The sequence below is a fragment of the Lolium perenne genome, chromosome 2, assembly GCF_019359855.2.
Source record: "Lolium perenne isolate Kyuss_39 chromosome 2, Kyuss_2.0, whole genome shotgun sequence".
In the NCBI taxonomy this organism is placed as follows: Eukaryota; Viridiplantae; Streptophyta; class Magnoliopsida; order Poales; family Poaceae; genus Lolium; species Lolium perenne.
In genome coordinates, this window is record NC_067245.2 from 251,154,030 (window position 1) to 251,177,202 (window position 23,173).

The 23,173-nt window shown below is 41.2% G+C and overlaps 1 long non-coding RNA gene across 1 annotated transcript; it reads left to right on the forward strand.

Moving 5' to 3' along the window:
* The first annotated feature begins 20,679 nt into the window (after nucleotides 1-20,679).
* Nucleotides 20,680-22,615, forward strand: LOC127330576 (uncharacterized). The gene is made up of 3 exons (XR_007869337.1): nucleotides 20,680-21,221; nucleotides 21,945-22,093; nucleotides 22,174-22,615. It is a non-coding gene; the product is annotated as an uncharacterized lncRNA (long non-coding RNA).
* Nucleotides 22,616-23,173: the final 558 nt, after the last annotated feature.

Here is a 23,173-nt window from a genome sequence, read left to right on the forward strand (position 1 = left end):
GTTTGGCATGCATTTAAAGAAATGCGGAATACTTTCACAATTGACACCGCCGGGAACACCTCAACGAAACGGTGTGTCCGAACGTCGTAATCGAACTCTCTTAGATATGGTTCGTAGTATGATGTCTCTTACTGATTTGCCGTTATCATTTTGGAGTTATGCATTAGAGACAGCCGCATTCACTTTAAATAGAGCACCATCAAAATCCGTAGAAACGACACCGTATGAATTATGGTTTAATAAGAAACCTAAGCTGTCGTTCCTGAAAGTTTGGGGTTGCGAAGCCTATGTAAAGAAGTTACAACCGGACAAGCTAGAACCCAAAGCGGAGAAATGCGTCTTCATAGGTTACCCTAAGGAAACTATAGGGTACACTTTCTATCACAGATCCGAAGGCAAAATCTTTGTTGCTAAGAACGGAACCTTTCTTGAGAAAGAATTTCTCACTAAAGAAGTGACTGGAAGAAAAGTAGAACTCGATGAGATTGATGAATCTATACTCGTTGATCAGAGTAGCGCAAGATCGGAAATTGTACTGTACCGCCTACACCGGCAACAGAGGAAGCTAATGATAATGATCATGAAACTTCAAACGAGGAAACCATCGAACCTCGCCGATCGACAAGCGAACGTGCCACTCCTGATTGGTATGATCCTTGTCTAAATGTCATGATTGTAGATAACAATGATGAGGACCCTGCGACGTATGAAGAAGCGATGATGAGCCCAGATTCCAACAAATGGCAAGAAGCCATGAAATCCGAAATGGGATCCATGTATGATAACAAAGTATGGACTTTAGTAGACTTACCTGATAGCCGAAAGGCTGTCGAGAATAAATGGATCTTCAAGAGAAAAACAGATGCTGATGGTAATATTACTGTCTATAAAGCTCGACTTGTCGCAAAGGGTTTCCGACAAATTCAAGGAGTTGACTACGATGAGACTTTCTCACCTGTAGCGAAGCTAAAATCTGTGAGGATTTTGTTAGCAATAGCTGCATTTTTCGATTATGAGATTTGGCAGATGGATGTCAAAACGGCGTTCCTTAATGGAGACATTGAGGAAGAGTTGTATATGGTACAACCCAAAGGTTTTGTCGATCCTAAAAATGCTGACAAAGTATGCAAACTTCAGCGTTCAATCTATGGATTGAAGCAAGCATCAAGAAGTTGGAACCGACGCTTTGATAAGGTGATCAAAGACTTCGGGTTTATAGGGTGTCATGGAGAGGCCTGTATTTACAAGAAAGTGAGTGGGAGCTACGTAGCATTCCTGATATTATATGTAGATGACATATTATTGATTGGGAATGATATAGAACTATTAAGCAGTGTTAAAGGTTATTTGAATAATAGTTTTTCAATGAAAGACCTTGGTGAAGCATCATATATATTAGGCATCAAGATTTATAGAGATAGATCAAGACGCCTAATAGGGCTATCACAGAGTACATATCTGGACAAGATTCTAAAGAAGTTTAGAATGGACGAAAGTAAGAAAGGGTTCTTACCTATGTTACCAGGCAAGGTATTGAGTAAAAATCAAGGACCGGCTACGGCAGAAGAAAGAGAAAGGATGTGTAACATCCCCTATGCCTCGGCAGTAGGATCTATCATGTATGTCATGCTATGTACTAGACCGGATATAGCACATGCTGTTAGTTTGACTAGCAGATCTCAAAGTGATCCAGGAATGGAACATCGGACAGCGGTCAAGAATATCCTGAAGTACTTGAAAAGAACTAAGGATATGTTTCTTTGTTATGGAGGTGACCAAGAGCTCGTTGTAAACGGTTACACCGATGCAAGTTGGAACACTGATCCTGATGACTCTAAGTCACAATCTGGGTACGTGTTTATATTGAATGGTGCTGCAGTAAGCTGGGCAAGCTCGAAGCAGTGCACGGTGGCGAAGTCTTCAACAGAATCGGAGTACATAGCGGCTTCAGAGGCTTCATCAGAAGCGGTATGGATGAAGAGGTTCATTGTAGAGCTCGGTGTGGTTCCTAGTGCATTGGACCCATTAATCATTTACTGTGATAACATGGGTGCCATCGCCAATGCACAAGAGCCAAGGTCACACAAGAGGCTGAAGCATATCAAGCTGCGTTATCACTCGATTCGCGAGTACATCGAAGATGGAGAAGTAAAGATTTGCAAAGTACACACTGATCTGAATGTAGCAGATCCGTTGACTAAAGCTCTCCCTAGGGCAAAGCATGACCAACACCAGAATGCCATGGGTGTTAGGTATATTACAATGTAATCTAGATTATTGACTCTAGTGCAAGTGGGAGACTGAAGGAGATATGCCCTAGAGGCAATAATAAAGTGGTTATTATTTATATCTTTATGTTTATGATAAATGTTTATATATCATGCTAGAATTGTATTAACCGAAACATTAGTACATGTGTGATATGTAGACAAACAAGAAGTCCCTAGTATGCCTCTTAAACTAGCTTGTTGATTAATGATTAGTTTCATAATCATGAACATTGGATGTTATTAATAACAAGGTTATGTCATTGTGTGAATGATATAATGGATACACCTAATTAAGCGTAGCATAAGATCTCGTCATTAAGTTATTTGCTATAAGCTTTCGATACATAGTTACCTAGTCCTTATGACCATGAGATCATGTAAATCACTTATACCGGAAAGGTACTTTGATTACACCAAACACCACTGCGTAAATGGGTGGCTATAAAGGTGGGATTAAGTATCCGGAAAGTATGAGTTGAGGCATATGGATCAACAAAGTGGGATTTGTCCATCCCGATGACGGATAGATATACTCGGGCCCTCTCGGTGGAATGTCGTCTAATGTCTTGCAAGCATATGAAAGAGTTCATAAGAGACCACATACCACGGCATTTAGTAAAGAGTACTTGTCAGGAGACGAGATTGAACAAGGTATAGAGTGATACCGAAGATCAAACCTCGGACAAGTAAAATATCGTGAGACAAAGGGAATTGGTAATTTATGTGAATGGTTCATTCGATCACTAAAGTCATCGTTGAATATGTGGGAGCCATTATGGATCTCCAGATCCCGCTATTGGTTATTGGTCGGAGTGAGTACTCAACCATGTCCGCATAGTTCTCGAACCGTAGGGTGACACACTTAAAGTTGGATGTTGAAATGGTAGCACTTGAATTATGGAATGGAGTTCGAATATTTGTTCGGAGTCCCGGATGAGATCCCGGACATCACGAGGAGTTCCGGAATGGTCCGGAGAATAAGATTCATATATAGGATGTCATTTTATGTGAAATAAAATGTCGCGGAAGGTTCTATGGAAGGTTCTAGAAGGTTCTAGAAAAGTCTGGAAGAAACCACCAAGGAAGGTGGAGTCCACAAGGGACTCCACCTCCATGGCCGGCCAGCCCTAGTGGGGGTGGAGTCCCAAGTGGACTCCACCATAGGGGCCGGCCACCCCCACATGGGAGGTGGGAATCCCACCTTTGGGTGGGAGTCCTAGTTGGGCTAGGTTTCCCCCCTCCTATGGAAGGTTTTGGTTTCGGGTCTTATTCGAAGACTTGGACACCAACACTTGGGATCCACCTATATAATGAGGGGCCAAGGGAGGGGGCCGGCCACCCCAAGACCATAGCTTGGCCGCCCCCCTTGAGTGGCCGGCCACCCCCTCCCAAACCCTAGCTTTGCTCCTCCACTTCATATTTCCCGCGTAGCTTAGCGAAGCTCCGCCGGACTTCTACACCGCCACCGACACCACGCCGTCGTGCTGTCGGATTCAAGAGGAGCTACTACTTCCGCTGCCCGCTGGAACGGGGAGGTGGACGTCGTCTTCATCAACAACCGAACGTGTGACCGAGTACGGAGGTGCTGCCCGTTCGTGGCGCCGGAACCGATCGTGATCAAGATCTTCTACGCGCTTTTGCAAGCGGCAAGTGATCGTCTACCGCAGCAACAAGAGCCTCATCTTGTAGGCTTTGGAATCTCTTCAAGGGTGAGACTCGATACCCCCTCGTTGCTACCGTCTTCTAGATTGCATCTTGGCTTGGATTGCATGTTCGCGGTAGGAAAATTTTTGTTTTCTATGCAACGTTATCCTACAACAGCACATCCACAACCTTAGAACTTTCTGTCACTGTCCCAGATTTAATGGAGGCATGAACCCACTATCGAGCATAAATACTCCCTCTTGGAGTTAAGAGTAAAAACTTGGCCAGAGCCTCTACTAATAACGGAGAGCATGCAAGATCATAAACAACACATAGGTAATAGATTGATAATCAACATAACATAATATTCTCTATCCATCGGATCCCGACAAACACAACATATAGCATTACAGATAGATGATCTTGATCATGTTAGGCAGCTCACAAGATCCGACAATGAAGCACATAAGGAGAAGACGACCATCTAGCTACTGCTATGGACCCATAGTCCAGGGGTGAACTACTCACTCATCACTCCGGAGGCGATCATGGCGGTGAAGAGTCCTCCGGGAGATGATTCCCCTCTCCGGCAGGGTGCCGGAGGCGATCTCCTGAATCCCCCTAGATGGGATTGGCGGCGGCGGCGTCTCAGTATGGTTTTTCGTATCGTGGCTCTCGGTACTGGGGGTTTCGCGACGAAGACTTTAAGTAGGCGGAAGGGCAGGTCAGGGGGCCACACGAGGGCCCCACACACCAGGCCGGCGCGGCCAAGGCTTGGGCCACGCCGCCCTAGTGTGGTGCCACCTCGTGGCCCCACTTCGTAAGTCCTCCGGTTTTCTGGAAGCTTCGTGGAAAAATAGGCCCCTGGGCGTTGATTTCGTCCAATTCCGAGAATATTTCGTTACTAGGATTTCTGAAACCAAAAACAGCAGAAAACAGCAACTGGCTCTTCGGCATCTCGTTAATAGGTTAGTACCGGAAAATGCATAAATATGACATAAAGTATACATAAAACATGTAGATATCATCAATAATGTGGCATGGAACATAAGAAATTATCGATACGTCGAAGACGTATCAGCATCCCCAAGCTTAGTTCCTGCTCGTCCCGAGCAGGTAAACGATAACAAAGATAATTTCTGGAGTGACATGCCATCATAACCTTGATCATACTATTGTAAGCATATGTAATGAATGCAGCGATCAAAACAATGGTAATGACATGAGTAAACAAATGAATCACAAAGCAAAGACTTTTCATGAATAGTACTTTCAAGACAAGCATCAATAAGTCTTGCATAAGAGTTAACTCATAAAGCAATAATTCAAAGTAAAGGTATTGAAGCAACACAAAGGAAGATTGAGTTTCAGCGGTTGCTTTCAACTTATAACATGTATATCTCATGGATATTGTCAATGTAAAGTAATATAACAAGTGCAATATGCAAGTATGTAGGAATCAATGCACAGTTCACACAAGTGTTTGCTTCTTGAGGTGAAAAGAGATAGGTGAACTGACTCAACATAAAAGTAAAAGAAAGGCCCTTCGCAGAGGGAAGCATTGATTGCTATATTTGTGCTAGAGCTTTGATTTTGAAAACAAGAAACAATTTTGTCAACGGTAGTAATAAAGCATATGTGTTATGTAAATTATATCTTACAAGTTGCAAGCCTCATGCATAGTGTACTAATAGTGCACGCACCTTGTCCTAATTAGCTTGGATTACCGGGATTATCATCGCAATACACATGTTTTAACCAAGTGTCACAAAGGGGTACCTCTATGCCGCATGTACAAAGATCTAAGGAGAAAGCTCGCATTTGGATTTCTCGCTTTTGATTATTCTCAACTTAGACATCCATACCGGGACAACATAGACAACATATAATGGACTCCTCTTTAATGCATAAGCATGTAGCAACAATTAATGTTCTTATATGAGATTGAGGATGTATGTCCAAAACTGAAACTTCCACCATGATTCATGGCTTTAGTTAGCGGCCCAATGTTCTTCTCTAACATTATGCATGTTCTAACCATTAAATGAGTGGTAAATCTCCCTTACTTCAGACAAGACGGACATGCATAGCAACTCACATGATATTCAACAAAGAGTAGTTGATGGCGTCCCCAGGAACATGGTTATCGCACAACAAACAACTTAATAAGAGATAAAGTGCATAAGTACATATTCAATACCACAATAGTTTTTAAGCTATTTGTCCCATGAGCTATATATTGCAAAGGTAAAGAATGGAAATTTTAAAGGTAGCACTCAAGCAATTTACTTTGGAATGGTGGAGAAATACCATGTAGTAGGTAGGTATGGTGGACACAAATGGCATAGTGGTTGGCTCAAGGATTTTGGATGCATGAGAAGTATTCCCTCTCGATACAAGGTTTAGGCTAGCAAAGTTATTTGAAACAAACACAAGGATGAACCGGTGCAGCAAAACTTACATAAAAGACATATTGTAAACATTATAAGACTCTACACCGTCTTCCTTGTTGTTCAAAACTCAATACTAGAAATTATCTAGACTTTAGAGAGACCAATTATGCAAACCAAATTTTAGCAAGCTCTATGTATTTCTTCATTAATAGGTGCAAAGTATATGATGCAAGAGCTTAAACATGAGCACAACAATTGCCAAGTATCAAATTATTCAAGACATTTTAGAATTACTACATGTAGCATTTCCCGATTCCAACCATATAACAATTTAACGAAGAAGATTCAACCTTCGCCATGAATACTATGAGTAAAGTCTAAGGAAATATTTGTCCATATGCAACAGCGGAGCGTGTCTCTCTCCCACACAATTAATGCTAGGATCCATTTTATTCAAACAAAAACAAAAACAAAAACAAACCGACACTCCAAGCAAAGCACATAAGATGTGATGGAATAAAAATATAGTTTCAGGGGAGGAACCTGATAATGTTGTCGATGAAGAAGGGGATGCCTTGGGCATCCCCAAGCTTAGACGCTTGAGTCTTCTTAAAATATGCAGGGGTGAACCACCGGGGCATCCCCAAGCTTAGAGCTTTCACTCTCCTTGATCATATTGTATCATCTCCCTCTCTTGATCCTTGAAAACTTCCTCCACACCAAACTTGAAACAACTCATTAGAGGGTTAGTGCACAATAAAAATTTACATGTTCAGAGGTGACATAATCATTCTTAACACTTCTGGACATTGCACAAAGCTACTGGACATTAATGGAACAAAGAAATTCATCCAACATAGCAAAAGAGGCAATGCGAAATAAAAGGCAGAATCTGTCAAAACAGAACAGTTCGTAAAGACGAATTTTAAAGTGGCACCAGACTTGCTCAAATGAAAATGCCCAAATTGAATGAACGTTGCGTACATATCTGAGGATTACTCACGTAAATTGGCATAATTTTCTGAGTTACCTATAGAGAATTAGGCCCAGATTCGTGACAGCAAAGAAATCTGTTTCTGCACAGTAATCCAAATCTAGTATGAACCTTACTATCAACGACTTTACTTGGCACAACAATGCACAAAACTAAGATAAGGAGAGGTTGCTACAGTAGTAAACAACTTACAAGACTCAAATATAAAATAAAGGTACTGTAGTAAAAAAAAAGGGTTGTCTCCCATAAGCGCTTTTCTTTAACGCCTTTCAGCTAGGCGCAGAAAGTGTGTATCAAGTATTATCAAAAGATGCAGTATCAACATTACCTTGGGCTTTACCTTTACCTTTCTTGTTCTTTTTCTTACTATTTGATTTAGGGAATATATGTCTACCCCCGGGTGTAGAGGTGAATTTTAGGGTGCCTTCTCCCATATCTATGACTGCTCTCAATAGTTTCAGCAGGGATCTTCCGAGTGTGATTTGTCCTGTTCCTGCACATTCAATAACAAGATAATCAATGGATATTGTTCTCCCAAGAACGGTTGTATGCACACCCGCAGCTATTCCTTTAGGAATTATAACAGAGTTATCAATAAGAGTTATTCCTTCTCCCCCTTCAACGAATCCCCAAAGTTTCAAAGATTCATGAATACTCTTAGGCATTAGGCAAAATTCAGACATAATATCACAATTGGCATGAAGAGTTTGGTCACCGATAACAATTTTAATAGTAGGATCCCATAATGAAGGTTCAGAGTTCACTAAAACTTGATCAAGACGGTTACGAACATATCTATAATTTTCATTCAAGCGAGATGCACTTGTCTCAAGAGTGTTTAATCTATTATAAATGCTAATAAGGGCTGAATCAAAGTTATTAGCTGAATCATGTGATGCAACCAACTTCTTTATGGCATTAAAAGCTTGATCTCCATTGCAATGAAGGAAATCTCCTCCCACTACAGCATCCAAGGCATATCTATAGCGAATCATAAGACCAAAATAAAAATTACTAAGGAGCAAACTTAGAGTCATTTGAGGTTCAGCTTTACGATAAGAAGTAAAAATTCTGGACCAAGCATCTTTAAAACTCTCCTCATCCCCTTGTTTAAAAGTGAAGACTAATTCCTCAGGTGAAGAAGTCACAGGTGCAGAACTAGACATGGTAGCAAAAGTAAAATGCAAGTAACTAATTTTTTTTTTGTGTTTTTGATATAGAGAACAAGACAGTAAATAAAGTAAAACTAGCAACAAATTTTTTTGTGTTTTGATATAATGCAGCAAACAAGAAAGTAAATAAAATAAAGCAAGACAAAAACAAAGTAAAGAGATTGGATTGTGGAGACTCCCCTTGCAGCGTGTCTTGATCTCCCGCAACGGCGCAGAAAAAGAGCTTGATGGCGTGTAATACACACGTTCGTTGGGTACCCCAAGAGGAAGGTTTGATGCGCACAGCAGCAAGTTTTCCTCGCAAGAAACCAAGGTTTATCGAACCAGTAGGAGCCAAGAAGCACGTTGAAGGTTGTTGGTGGCGGGATGTAGTGCGACGCAACACCAGGGATTCCGGCGCCAACGTGGAACCTGCACAACACAACCAAAGTACTTTGCCCCAACGAAACAGTGAGGTTGTCAATCTCACCGGCTTGCTGTAACAAAGGATTAGATGTATAGTGTGGATGATGATTGTTTGCGAAGAACAGTAAAGAACAAGTATTGCAGTAGATTGTATTTCAGATGTAAAAGAATAGGACCGGGGTCCACAGTTCACTAGAGGTGTCTCTCCCATAAGATAAATAGCATGTTGGGTGAACAAATTACAGTCGGGCAATTGACAAATAGAGAGGGCATGACCATGCACATACATGATATGATGAGTATAGTGAGATTTAATTGGGCATTACGACAAAGTACAAAGACCGCTATCCAGCATGCATCTATGCCTAAAAAGTCCACCTTCAGGTTATCATCCGAACCCCTTCCAGTATTAAGTTGCAAACAACAGACAATTGCATTAAATATGGTGCGTAATGTAATCAATAACTACATCCTCGGACATAGCATCAATGTTTTATCCCTAGTGGCAACAGCACATCCACAACCTTAGAACTTTCTGTCACTGTCCCAGATTTAATGGAGGCATGAACCCACTATCGAGCATAAATACTCCCTCTTGGAGTTAAGAGTAAAAACTTGGCCAGAGCCTCTACTAATAACGGAGAGCATGCAAGATCATAAACAACACATAGGTAATAGATTGATAATCAACATAACATAATATTCTCTATCCATCGGATCCCGACAAACACAACATATAGCATTACAGATAGATGATCTTGATCATGTTAGGCAGCTCACAAGATCCGACAATGAAGCACATAAGGAGAAGACGACCATCTAGCTACTGCTATGGACCCATAGTCCAGGGGTGAACTACTCACTCATCACTCCGGAGGCGATCATGGCGGTGAAGAGTCCTCCGGGAGATGATTCCCCTCTCCGGCAGGGTGCCGGAGGCGATCTCCTGAATCCCCCGAGATGGGATTGGCGGAGGCGGCGTCTCACTAAGGTTTTCCGTATCGTGGCTCTCGGTACTGGGGGTTTCGCGACGAAGATTTTAAGTAGGCGGAAGGGCAGGTCAGGGGGCCACACGAGGGCCCCACACACCAGGCCGGCGCGGCCAAGGCTTGGGCCGCGCCACCCTAGTGTGGCGCCACCTCGTGGCCCCACTTCGTAAGTCCTTCGGTCTTCTGGAAGCTTCGTGGAAAAATAGGCCCCTGGGCGTTGATTTCGTCCAATTCCGAGAATATTTCCTTACTAGGATTTCTGAAACCAAAAACAGCAGAAACAAAGAATCGGCTCTTCGGCATCTCGTTAATAGGTTAGTGCCGGAAAATGCATAAATATGACATAAAGTATGCATAAAACATGTAGATATCATCAATAATGTGGCATGGAACATAAGAAATTATCGATACGTCGGAGACGTATCAGAACATATCTGGCATAACTATATGCGGTACAATTATGCGGGATCTATTATGTCGCGACACATTTCACGCCCAAACATGCCGACGCGGTTAACCCCATCCGCGTTATGCGGTACGACGGTATAGGGTATGCTCTTACAAAAAATGTTATAGATAAAACTTTTCCAATAAATTGCCCTTTTGTGGGAGAGAGCTGCTTGGAAGATTTGGGTTCTATTGCAGAGAGTTTGCCACAACACCATGTGATGTAAGGGTGATATGAGCAATCCAACAATAGATGAGATGAACATTGGGTTTGGGAGGTGGCTATATATGTAGGTGGGGAATGGAAGATGAAGTGAAGGAGGCAGGGCGTTAGGTACAATGGTAATATGGGCATGTTCAAGTGGATCATGGAAATTTGATAAGGATATTTTTTATTTTCGGATTAAAATGGTGCAGCAAATAGAAAACAAAATAAAGGCAATATAAAGATGTTTCTTATGATAAAAAGTGGACCGTAGTTCATGGGTTCACTTGTCATTCTCTCTTTTAAGTTACAACGGACAAATAGCAATTCATCAATGAGATATGAAGATGCAAAATAATAACATGTGAAAGATACACATTTATATAGGCATCATGTTCTAACATATAGATGATGCAACACATCTCTCTTATAATCCACAAGAAAGGGAAACTTCATGCAATCTTGTATTAACAATTAACAGAGCATAGCCATAAGTACTTTGGCATGATGTTTGAATATCAAATATGATAACTTGAACAAACAAGATCAGCACTTTTGTCATGTGATGAACATAGCACATGCATTCACTTTATCCCTACTGAGGTAATAAAAGAAAATGCAAAACCATAATAAATCATGAATTTGTTGTCAATATATAATCACTAAAACCATGCTACTCCATCTAATACAGACGTCACCCCACACATGATCTTGCATAGATGTTGGATCATAACGTACAAATACTTAAGAACGGGGTTCATAATATGCATCTATCAATACATCTTACAAATAATATGATCGACTGCGAAAGAACGGGGTTCATAATACGTCGGTGGGCGAAAGAATCAAGTGGATTGGACGATCGACGACTGAAAGAGGGTGGGTGGCGCCCCACCATGTTTGGGCGCACCACCTGACCTCTTTTGGGCCTCAGGCCCATCCAAGTCTGCTTTCATGAGCCAGGATGCTTCTCCCGATGAAAAAGTGACGTTAAAAAAATCTCAGGTCAATTTGACTCTGTATAGGACTCTGAAAGTGAACAATACGCGAAACAAGGATTTCCTGTTCTGCAGAGTTATAAACCAAATAAAGAGGATCATTGGTAAATCCCCATAAATTAATGTAAAACATGATATTATCATCATATATGTTGCACACATATGTGAATTTAATATGATAAAGGAAAGTTCATGTATGCATTTTACATGCATCAACATCCCCAAGCTTAACCTATGCTTGTCTCGGGCATAAATGCTAAGGACTACACCTCTTGTTACCCAGCTCCGGGTTACCAAGACTTTTCAACACACATGTTTTAACCAAGTATCGCAATGGGGTACCTTCATGCCGCCTGTGCAAAGGACCAAAAGAGATGGGTATCTCAACTATAGTCCATCCATACAGGGATAACATGAACAACAGACGTTGAGCATCCTTTCTAACTCTCTCTCACTTTTTTCTCTAACTCCTTTCTTTCTTTTTCTTTTCTTTTTTTTCCACATTTTTTCACTAACTCTTTTTCTTTTTCTTTTTTCACTCTTCCTATTGAGGATGCTCTTTGCTAAAACTTTCACCATGATTAAGCATGGCTTCGGTTAGCGGCCCATTGCTTTTCTCTAACATGCATGCATACTTACTCTCGATAACCTCCACTTATTCCGCAAGAGATAACCATAAAAAACAAAAAGAAATGATGATCAACGCTTGGTGAAATACCCCGATGCTGCAATGTTGAAAGACGTCTCCAGTAAGTATGGTTATGGTCTATCTCATTTCTCATAATCAGTCAAACCCACAACATGCATATCGGCATTTTCCTTCCAAACCTTACTTTCTTATGAGCTTTAAATTACATAAAAAGGATATTTTGAAAAGGTTGGAGGCATAACACACACATTATACTTAGAATAGTAAGTGCTACATAGGTAGGTATGATAGAAATTGGGTTTGAGTTGAGCTTGAAAACAAGTCTATGCTTGTGTAAGAATTCAATTTTTTTTTGCTAGCAAGAGGTTTAAAAGCATGCAATAGTATCCATAGAGCTATTCATTCATCATCAAACAATGATACTTAAAATTAAACATCCATGTATACTACCAAGAAGTAGCACTGAATAAGGCACATAGCAAATCATCACTCAATAGAGCATGTGAAACTAGAAATAACGTACACAAAATAAATTTCACTTTAGGCATTCCTCCTTTTCTTTTATAATCATGCAACTTAATTTTCTTTAACCATCCAGAGATAAGAGAGTTTAGTCCAGTAGCTCATTCATATGCATCATGAACACTCAATATGACAGTCTTTTCATATTGAAAACAAAACTAGGCACAAATAAAACAAGGACGCTTCATGTTTTTGCGAAAATTCTACGTTGCTCAAAAAATAGAGTTTAGAGGTGCTCTCCTTGCTCTGCCTTTTATACCAGATGCCTCCTCTCTTAAACCAAGGCATACTCTACTGGCTTTCCTTCTCTAAACTCTTCTTTATCCGCTATCTGTGCTATTCCATGCATACTTGAGCTACAGCCTTTTGAAACCCAAAACCTTTTTCACTTGAAAGAAATGCCTATTTCAAGCACTGGTATAGAGCTAGCAAGATAAGGGAAAGACAAAGCAAGAAGGTTCTCCAGTAGGATGATTCTCGATGCAAGAGATTGCACTATTTAGGTACTTCACTAGCAGGAACTATTCTTTTGCAAAGAGCTTATTGAACTCCAAACATTATCTTCTTTTTAGATTGTTATAATAACCCGCAAATTAGAAGGATTTTTTGAATGAGTCCAGTGGGGTGTCATGGACATACCCAATTTTATGATATTCACCATAATTGAATGATCTTAGTGTGATATTCCTCCATTCCCTGTGAAAAAACTTCAACACAAACTTTTCCTCCCATTCTTTTATATGGGGTGACATTAGAGGTACAAAGAAATCATGTTTGCTGCTATTTTAATCATAAATAAAATTATATCTTCATAGCACATAATTTTATACACATTCTATAATATCAAAATTCCCAATCAAAAAATCATTTTGATACTCAAAAGAATGGACCTAACATTAAAAGGAAGGATCTGTCCATAATTTTTGTTGAAGCAAAACTGAATTTTTAGCACGACTTAGATACATCAGGAATTTTAGTATTTACGTGCATATAGAGGATGAAAATTTACAGCTACTGTGAATTTAGTAAGATTTTCGGAGTTACCAAGAAAATCAGAAAAATCGTGCACTAAAAGGTGCAGCGCAGAAAACAGCTCCATATTATGTTTGCAACTTGAAACATCCAAATGGGTAAAAACTTGATACTTTGTTTAAAACCAGAGAGTAAACTAGAAGAAAACTAACATGCTAAAGCAAGTATGTAAAACAAAAAACAAATATAGAAACATCTCTGGTTGCCTACCGTAAAGCGCATTCTTTATAGCCATATAGTTAGGCTTACTTACTTGTTCAAGTCTAAGGGCATCTTCAGCGGCGCGACGCAAACGGAAGCTGAGCGACCGTTTTCGTCCGCCGTGACCGGAAATGCGTCTGGGGCCTGCTCCAGCGGGGCGACGCAAAGTGACCGGGCCGTCTGCGGAGACGCAAACCTGGCCCAAATATGCGCCAGGTTTGCGTCTCCGCGGACGCTCGGCGGTCGCTTGGAGCGTCCTCCATTTCTTACCCGGTCCTGCATGTCAGGGACAGCGAAATCGACCTCTTCGATTTGCTTCTTGTTCCCCTTCTTTTCTGCCCTAGTGCGATGCCACCACCCCAACCCCACCCGCCGCCGTCCGGTCGCAGTGCCGCAGTAGTCGCCGTCGGCTCCGTTCTTGCCGCGCGGGAGAGCAGGAGCGTGCTCCGCCGCGTACCTGCCAGTTGTTTTCGGGCGAAACGCTCCCGGTTGCGCCGCCCTTCCGCGCCGCCCATGACCTGTTCGGTCAATTGCGTCGGTAGGTTTCTTACTCGTGTTTTCGGCGCTATCGTGCGCGGCCATTGATCCGCAGTTTGTACCCACACAGATGGACATGTGGCAGATGTTGGACAAGTTCCGCGCGGAGGTCGTCGACTCCTCTTCCGACGAGGTGTCCGATCAGTCGACGCAGACTTTGGCAACAACTGCGGCCTCCATGATCCACGAGTTCACCTATAACCTGGGGCCGCAGCACCGGGGCTCTGTGAAGGGGCACTCCAAAAACCTGCCGCTCAACAGAGTGGAAGGGCAGGCCTGCCTCCACAAGGACTACTTCCACCTCACCGATCCGATCTTCCCGGAAAAAATGTTCCGGCGCCGATACAAGATGTCAAGGGACCTGTTCTTGGTCATTCTACGGGGCGTCAGAAACTACGACCCCTACTTCCAATGCAGGAGCGATGCAACAGGTGCGTTAGGCTTCACCTCCTACCAAAAATGCTCCGCGGCTATTCGCATGCTCTCATATGGAATGGTTGCGGATATATTCGATGAGTATCTTCAAATGAGTGAGAGCACCTGTCTTGAGGCCATGTACAGGTTTTGCCGAGCCGTGATTGCCGTGTTCGGAGAGTATTACTGTAGGGAGCCAACTGCTGAGGATACAAGACGCCTCCGGTCTATCAACGAGTCTAGAGGCTTCCCAGGAATGATTGGCAGCATAGATTGCATGTACTGGCAGTGGAAAAACTGTCCATTTGGATGGCAGGGTGCGTACAACGGGCATGAGGAGGGAAGAACTGTCATTCTTGAAGCTGTCATATCTCAAGATTTATGGATTTGGCATTCATTCTTTGGCATGGCCGGTTCCAACAATGACATCAATGTGTTGCACCGATCACCGGTTTTCAACCGGCTCATGCAAGGCAAAGCTCCCCGGGTGAGCTCTATGAGATCAATGGAAATGCATATGACAAACCATATTATCTTGCTGATGGAATCTACCCTGACTGGGCCACATTGGTGAAGACTGTCCGTAATCCAAACTCCGAGAAGACGAGGAGGTTTGCCAAGATGCAAGAGGCTTGCAGGAAAGATGTGGAGCACGGATTTGGTGTGCTCCAAGCTCGGTGGGCAATTGTCCGTCACCCGGCAAGAACGTGGTCGCTAAAGACCATGCATGAGGTGATGACATGCTGCGTGATCATGCACAACATGATCGTTGAGAACGAGCGTCCTGATGGCCGCAATGAGAACCAATGGGATTTCCATGGTGAGCTGGTTCATCTTGGCAGGACTATCTACATAGGAATGTAGAAGTCACTGACGAGAACGTCTCCAAACAGCTGCAAACGGATCTGATTGAGCATCAGTGGACATTGGCTGGCCATGAAGATCATGCCTAGAGAAATACTATCTTATTTTCATGTCGACTTTTAAATGTAATAACTATGACTTTGTTGATTTCCATATTTTGTTGTTTGTAAACTTCATAAATTGATGCAAACGCGAAAATGCGTCGGCCCGCTGGAGCCACCCCTAGGTGCAAACGGACGCGTGGACAAAAACGGTCTATCGAGCGTCCGCCGCGCGATGCAAACGGACATTTCGGACGTCCGAAATGCGTCGTGCCGCTGGAGATGCCCTAATGGAAATTATGTGGTAGCTTGAATGGTGCTACTTTTTCCTTGGAAAGTGCTACATACACTTATTGTGTGGGAATTGGAACTTGATATTTCCTTCTTTAGAATCAATGATAGGTCATGTTGTTCTCAGAAAAGGTCTTCCAAGGATTATAGGACTAGACGTATTGCTACCCATGTCCATAACAATTAAATCAATAGGCACATATGTCATATGAAATTCAACCATTACATCATATAATTTTCCTAAAGCCTTTTTGGTTGAATCATTAGAAAGTAATAAATCAACAGATCAATTTTCCATATTTTTGAGATTAAGTAATTCATATAGCTCTTTCGATATGACAGAAACACTAGATCCTAAATCCAGAATGGCATGATGTATTTCTTTATTAATAGAAATTAAGATCTTGGGGATCCAAGCATCCCCAAACTTAGGTGGTATCATAGCCTCGTTATTGTATCTTTGAATCTTTTATTTAATGACATAGTTAGAAATATAGGAACCAAAACTAGCTTGATTGACATTAATAGTGAGATCTTTAGCAAATTTCTCTAGTAGAGCAATCAATTCATGCAAGCTACATTTATCAAGATCCAAGAGTGGTTCCCTTGCATCACTAAGCATTTTAACTTCTTTAATTTGTTTATCATTAGCAAGCATAAGTGTTTCTTTTTCATCCTTAGCATTTAAAGCAGTGTTTTACTCATTCTTCTTCTTTTTTCAAAAGTATAGAGGTTCCAAATTGTGATAAAAGAGGTGTAAGAAAATCAGTATATTGCAATAACTCATTGTATGTCTCTTCAAATGTAAGTGGTGTATTTGCTGCAATAGTTATATAGTTCATACCAATTGCCAGTGGCCCCTGGGCTTTTCCTGGAGACATGCTTAATAAAGTAGCTTGATTGTCGGCAAGCTTTGATAAGGCTTTATCTAACCCAGCAGTCTGTTGTTGTAACCCCTTGATTTCAGAACTTATAGATGCAAGATATTTATGTAAGCTTTCTTTCATGGTGGCATGACTAAATACTTACTCAGTGAGTGTTTTATTTGCCTCCAATTGTTTTTCCGAGTCTTCATTGGTTTGAGGAATTGTAGTAGGCTTCCACCTATTTTCATTAGCTTTGTGGGGTATGGAATGAATGGGTGGCTACCATAATTATTTTGAGTATAAGGAGGCCGGCCATAGGAGTTATTATAATTGTTCCCATACCCATTGTTGTCAAAGTTTGTTATAAAATTAACATCCACTTTTTCGTTGTTGTTTCCAACTAATTCTTGTAGAGGGACATTGTCATTATTTTGTTTGGCTATGCAGGCAAGTATGGCATCATTTTTATTAGATATGTGATTTCTTCTTCAAGTGAATGCACTTTATGATTGGGATTGTGCGCTTTCAGTGTGCCATTGATTATGATTATACAACATGCTTTCTAATATGATTTTAGATTCAGACACAATTTTACCCATAAAAGCACCCCCGCAGCGGAATCTATCATGCTTCTCGATATTATGTTAACTCATAAAAAGAGTGTAAGATAGTCCATTCATTAACTCCATGTGATGGGCAATTTCTAAGCATGTTTTTAATTCTTTCCCAAGTTGTTGCTACATGTTCATTATCATTTTGTCTAAATGATAGGATGCTATTTCGATTTTCTAAGATCTTAACAGGTGGGTAATACTTTTTTAATGAAAGCTTCTTTAAGATCATTCCAAGAATTGATACTAGCAGTAGGTAATGATAATAACCATTCTTTAGCCTTTCATTTAAGCAAAAATGGGAATAATTTAATCTTGACAATATTGTTTTCCATATTTGTAAACTTTTGCATATCACAAATTTCACAGAAATCATGTAAAAGCATAGAGGCATCTTCACTAGCACTACCGCCAAATTGTTCCCTAGTTATAAGATTTAATAACCCATGACTTACTTCAAAGCTTTCAGCAGTTATGATCTATGTGAGATAAGAGAGCTTCTAGTGATAGGTTTAGCAATAAAATGATCATAAGTAGTGTTTGTGTAATCACACAACTTAGTATTTATTTCCCCGATGATTTTCAGAAGATAGTTATTATTAGTCTTTATGTGTTTCATTTTTTTTAAAGAACTAACAAGCAAAGACTAAAAACAAGACAAATAAAATATGATGCAAAATCTAAAAGAGATAAGAGAGCTCACAGTGGTGTTACCTCCCCAAGCTTAGGTGAGACGCAGTTGTAAGATGATTCTTCGCGGCAATGCCAGAAAATATCTCTTACGCAACAACCACTATGATATAACTCTTTTCATCTCCCTAGCAGCGACGCCAGAAAATGTCTTGATGATGTTGGGATTCCAAGTGCAGACTATTGTGCCAACAGAGTATTTTTCCCACAAGGGTGATTCGAGGGTTTATATCAAACTCTCGTGAAACTGAGCAAAGAGCGTTCTCTCCCTCTCTTCTTCTAGCAATCCTGAAAAGCAAAATAAAAGCATTGTGTCCCCAACTCCACCGTGTGGTTGTCAAGCACAAGATTTCGTGTAAGTAAAATAAAACACAAGTAATAATAAAGCGAGTAAAGCTAGATAGCATAAAGTAATAAGTAAAAAAACAATAAAGGGTTTGATTGTTTTGGGTGTTTTGGATGCAAATAAGAAAAGTAAATATTTTTGGATTTTAGGATTAAAATGATGCAGCAAATAGAAAACAAGATAAAAACAATATAAAGATGTTTCTTATGACAAAAGGTGGATTAGGATTCATGGGTTGACTTGACTATTCTCTTTTTTAAGTTGTAGTGGACAAATAGCAATTCTTCAATGAGATATGAAGATGCAATATAATAACATGTGAAAGATACACATTCATGTGCATCACATCCTAACAAAGAGATGATGCAACACACCTCTCTTATACTTCATAAAAAAGGGAAAACTTAATGCAATCTTGTATTAAGAATTAACAGAACATAGTCATAAGTACTTTGACATAATGTTTGAATATCTAATATGCTACCTTGAACAAACAATACCATCGTTTTTGTCACGTGACGAACATAGCATATGCATTCACGTTAACCCTAGTGAGGTAGTAAAAGAAAATGCAAAATCATAATAGATCATGAATTTATTGTCACTATCCAATCACTAAAACCACGCTATTCCATCTAATACACACATCACCCCACACACGCTCTTGCATAGATGTTGGATCAGAATAAATACATAAAAACGGGGTACATAATATGCATCCATCAATACATCTTGCACATAATATGATCAGATCTCATAACACAATATCATAGAATAAGGATTCACCACATAGGTATTACAAATATGGCCATAATCATGTAGGGCAGCTCGTATGGCACTAAGAACTATAAAGAACATGAGAGAAATAGATCAAACTACTGCCACAAACCCATAGTCTAGAGGTGTACTACTCCCCCTTGATCATGGTGATGATGATGAAGACGGTGGAGAAGGTGGAGATCCCTCCGCGGTGATCCCGACAGAGTTTCCCCCTCCAATCTTCGCTGCTACAGCCTCTGTTTTTGTGTTTCTGTCTTTCTACGGCTCTCTCCTTCATAGAACTCTTCGGGGCCATATATAGTGATTTTTAGGTCAAATACGTCGGTGGGCGAAAGAATCAAGTGGATTGAACGATCGACGGATAAAAGAGGGTGGGTGGCGCGCCACCTGGCCTCTTTTGGGCCTCAGGCCCATCCAGGTCTACTTCCAGGTGTCAATGTGCTTCTCCCGATGAAAAAGTGACGCTCCAAAAATCACAGGTCAACTTAACTCCGTATAGATCTGTGAAAGTGAAAAATACGCGCCTGTTTCGCTTGCGTCGCCTAGGGAGGAGGGCTCGGTGGCTAGCTCTGTTCCTGAGCGAACACGTACACGAGGGGTGCGTCGCGTTTCCACGGGATTCCAAGGGGGCGAGCTCGGAATCGCGGGCAGGCTGTATACATGGGAGCAAGCGGGGGCTCGGAATTGGACTGCGTTTCCAAGTTACCATTGAGAGCGCGGCTCAAACAACGGAAACTGATACCAAATTCCAGATTCCCTGATGCCAACCCCAATTCTTTACATCCAAAAACAGTGTTAGTGGTCCACGTAACTCAGAGAAGACAATATATATATAAAAGATATAATGCATTATCTCTTATTATCATACTAGCAATAAATAAAAATTAAATATTTATTTGTACGAAATTGTGTGCGTAAGGAAAGATAAATGATACAATGAAAAAATAGCCTTCTTTTATGAACATAAAAGATCATACCTTAACGAAAGAAAGGCAAATCTACTCTTTTTTATTCTCTTCTCTCCAAGAAACAAAAATCAGACGTGGCAGGTGTAAGAAAAGATTGAAATTGTTGCATCCTATTGTACTACTACCTCTGTCCATAAATAGATGTCTTAGATTTGTTAAAATTTAAATATATGTAGACACTATTCAGTGTATAGATACATCTAAATTTAGATAACTCTAAGATAGGCTACCGATTCATGTCGGTCTCCATGGTTTCCGACGGCACACTAGTTTTTCGGTGACCCTATTTCAAAAACAAAAAAAAAAAAGGTTTTCGGTGACCCAATATCCAGCCAGATAGGCTTCAGATCCGGATCGTTGAGGCGATTCCGCCTAGATCAAAACATTCGGCCACCTCCTTCGCACCGCCACACGCGGGATCCTGCCTGGCCTCCTCCCTCGCCGCCGCGCCACGCCGCGGATCCCCTTCCTCCCTCGCCGGCGCCGCCGCAAGCCCGAAGCACGCCGCCTACCGCCTCTGCTTTCCTCCCAACGGAGAGCGCGGACCGCCCCCGACGCGGACCCTCGCGGCCTCACCGCCGCCGAGCGCCTACCCGCTCGCAAATCACCGGCCGTCGCCTAGGGTTCTCCCATGGCCACCGCCTAGGCCAGCCAACGTCGGATCCTACCTTCCGCCGCCGCCAACTCGTGGGGTGCGCCGTCGTCTCGTCTGCCGTTTCTTCGCCTTCTCGGTGCGACCATCGCGCGGGACTCTCCCGTGGGCGTGGGCGTGGGCGGTATCGACCTCGCGGAGTCGCGGTGCTGTTCACCGAGGGATTCCCGCCGTCGGGAACCAGCGTCCTTCGCTGGGTCTGCACTCTTCCTTCCGCCGTGAGAAGGCCGCTGGAGTCAGGTACGCGTCTCAAGCCAGGGCCAGGCTAGTCGTTGCGCTGATTCTGCTCCGGAACTACTGCACATAAGACATTTTCTGGCATCTATGTTACTATGTACGTACGTACGATGCAAAATCCTATGGTGTGCTGTAGCCTAGTTGCCGCCCACGAACTGCTGGATTAAATGTTTCTAAGAAATTTCGGATGGTTTATGTCGTACAAATCTGGAACGTCTGCTCCCGTCGTACTGGTTTTGTTCAGTTCACTTGTCAATGCTAGTCAGGGTAGTACACTCTGTCTGAGGTTTTGTGATCCGGAAGCTTGCATGCATGGAAGTTGTTTGGCTAATTTGCTACTAGGTGTGATTAATTCTCTCATTGACATAATTGAAAGAGGCACATCATAATAGCTAATTGAGTAAACAATGGGAACCAGGAAGCTACAATAAGTTATGAGAATTAATTTTTGCAAGAAGCACATCATAATAGCTCATGTGGAACATATATAATTAGGATTACTGTACAGTGATGGTTGCTGCTCTTTCTTGGCGCTTTATATTTTTGTTTTAAGAATTTTACATGTAGCTTATTATGGTTATTCTTCTGTGTCAGTGTTCCTGTGATGCAAAGCAATTCTGGCTTGAGGCTTGAGGTTTCTGTATTTTAGCATAATATAAGACAAACTTTGTTTCATATGTTTTCAGCATTTGATATCTAACTCATGGTTTGCTCTTTTGTTGTTAGGGTGGTTGGTGACAAAAGGCTCCATTCTTGAGATTTGTGCTCTATCACCGCCTTATTTCCTCGTGCTCAACGGTTGAATTTCTCGTATAAGGAGTCATAGGATATTGTTGGAACGGCACTCGGTAATAATCTTCAAACTTAGGTTTGAGGTATGTAATTTGACCATTACCTTTTATTGATGTATTATAGTCTTTTATATTGACTTTCGTGTTTTTTTTTTACTATGAAGGCTGGAATACTATTGAGCATTTTAAGCTCGGTTATTTGAATCAAGGTCAATGTGCGATGAGAATGGAACTCTTGTTGTCGTGCTTTTTGATATATCAAGCATGTCATCAACATTATTTGGTGTCAAAGCTTATTCACGAATTATCCAAATGTCGTGAATGGAACTTGGGCTGTCAGTTGACAAATTGTCAAAAAAAATCATGGCAACTTGTGGAAGGAACTTAGAGCTTTAGATCACAAGGATGGAAAACCATTGTGTGATTCTCACTCTGACAAATTTCAAGTTCTTTTTGAAATTTGATAAGACATATCCAGTCTCCCAAGATGTTTGCATCGTAAATGAGGACAGAGTATTATACTTGTAATTTATTTCTTCTTTAGATACCTGATTCTCGTGTAAATGTACCATTCTTATTATATGATAATAAAGAAACTTTCTGTGATATCTAATGTGCATATATTTCTTGCTATATTAGTACAAATGTATGTTAGATACAATCATGGAAATAAATCAAAATCTCATAAACATGAGGCATCATTGATTCACAATATTTCAAAACATAAGAATGAAATGTCATATTGTTGGGCACACCATAGGAATAACTGAGGAGATTTTCTGAAGTCGTCATGGAAATAAGCAATTTTTCCATGAAATTGGACCAGTAGAAAGTTCCTATGTCATTTTTCAATCCTACAAGACAAACCAAACAAGCACCCTAGGAATAGCTTTGAAGGAATAGTAGGATTGCCTGAAGTTACTGTATATTTATTTGAGGAATAGTAGGATTGCCTGAAGTTACTGTATATTTATTTGAGGAACAGTAGGATTCCCTGAAGTTACTGTATATTTATTTGAGAAATAGTAGGATTCCCTGAAGTTACTGTACATTTATTTGAACCCATGACACCCTGGAAGTATCAAATGATCTGAAACTTGGCAGAGGGGGGACATAGGATTGCCAACAAGCTGACGTACAAATATGTACACCTAGAATAAGCTT